The sequence below is a fragment of the Eumetopias jubatus genome, unplaced genomic scaffold, assembly GCF_037043125.1.
Source record: "Eumetopias jubatus isolate StellerSeaLion01/CBP00866 unplaced genomic scaffold, mEumJub1_p1.0 scaffold_11, whole genome shotgun sequence".
NCBI lineage: Eukaryota > Metazoa > Chordata > Mammalia > Carnivora > Otariidae > Eumetopias > Eumetopias jubatus.
The window spans coordinates 64,123,775-64,125,602 of NW_028274817.1; positions in this window are offsets into that span (position 1 = coordinate 64,123,775).

Below are 1,828 nucleotides of genomic sequence, written 5' to 3' on the forward strand. Positions count from 1 at the left end.
CCCTGTGACTCCCCCGGGAGAGGTGTGGTGGGCGCCAATTATGAGAGTCTGTAGAGTTTGGTACACGCAGAGGTGGAGAGGGATTGACCTGGAGGATTTGCTGAAGGTGGGGGGGACTGTGATATTGCAGCTCTGGGTGGGAGATTCCTGCATGGCCATGTTTGCTCTGACCCTCTAAAGAGAAGGATAAAGATGCCAGGGAACAAACACTACACAGCCAACCAGCTCACAATAAGCCCATCCCCCTGACAAAGGTTGGGGCAACTCCACCCAGGCAAAGATGCCTGAGAAGCAAGCAGCAGACCCCTTCCCCAGAAGACAGACTGGAAGAACAGGTGAATGATAAGCTTATTTCCATAGGACTGTAAAACTCCAGCACCAAGGGAATAATATAGGGAGCTCCAGGTGTTCCCTCACAACTCCCTTATACTCGAGGTTAAAGTTTTACATATATTTTTTAGTTTCTTTTCTTACTTTTTTTGACCCTACTCCCATTTCAAATAGATTTGTGTTTCCCAACCTATGTTTTTTAAGTTGCTTCTTAACTTGTATCTTATTTCACATATGTTTTATAGATTGATGCACCATACTAGCCCGTTTTACACTCTATTCAATTTTATCTTGACATATATGTAAGTTCTGATTTCTTTGCAATTTTGGGATATAGTGTTTTCTAAAATGCGAACCAAAAACCAAGCAGGAACAGGCAGATCACCCTGCTGTGACCACCCTGAGAGACTGTAATCTCTCTCTCCCTGCCACCCCTTTCTTTTTTCTCTTTTCTTTTTTCTTTCTTTTTTATTGTTTTGGATCATCTTGGCTTTGATGGGGTATCTGTGGTAGCTTTCAACAACCTCAGATTTTTTCCTAGGGGCATTTTGCTTGGGTCAAAGTTGATATTTTGGACTCTATACATTCCCTCAACCATCCCTCAACAGAATGACTAGGAGGAGGAACTCCCAACAAATAAAAGAACCAGAGACAATGGCCTCTGCCACAGATCTAATGGATATGGATATAAGCAAGATGTCAGAGATAGACTCCAGTGTAGCAATTATGAAGTCAATAGCTAGGATTGAGAAAAGTGTTAGTGACAATATAGAATCCCTAAAGGCAGAAATGAGATCTAATCAGGCTGAACTTAAAAATGCTATTAATAGCTAGGCGGAGCAAGATGGCGGAGGAGTAGGAGACCTAGATTTCGTCTGGTCTCAGGAATTCAGCTGAATAGGGATCAAACCATTCTGAACACCTACTAACTCAACAGGAGATCGAAGAGGAGAGTAGCAACAACTCTCTGAACAGAGAAGCGACACTTACTGGAAGGTAGGACGTGCGGAAAGTGAATCCCAGGCGATATTCGGGAGGATAGATGGCGGGGGAGGGGCCTCCGCCGGCCACTTCTGGCAAGTGCTAGAGCCGCGGAGCACAAAATCGGACCTTTTAAAAGTTGGCTCAGCTGAGAGGCGTCGCTGCAGTGGCTAAGCAGGGGGTGGAACCCTTGCGGGACAGTGTGGTCTCAGGACCCTCGGGGTCACAGAAAGACCGGAGGTGCCTGAGTGCAGCAGAGCTCCCAGGTATCGGAGCGGGGAAGGTGGCTGCAGAGACGGAACCGAGGCGCGGGCTCTCAGCTCGGGGTGGCCATAAAATGTGATCCGCGGCCCAGTCGGGCCACTGCTCCTCCAGCAGGGACACAATAAGCGGCAGAGCCGGGGAGACTCCCCTTCCTTCCTGGGGAGGAGCGGCACGGGAACGCACCGCAGGGATCTGCTGGGTTTGGAGACTCCACACAGGGTCGGGTGCCAGACATAGAAACGCTCGGTCACAG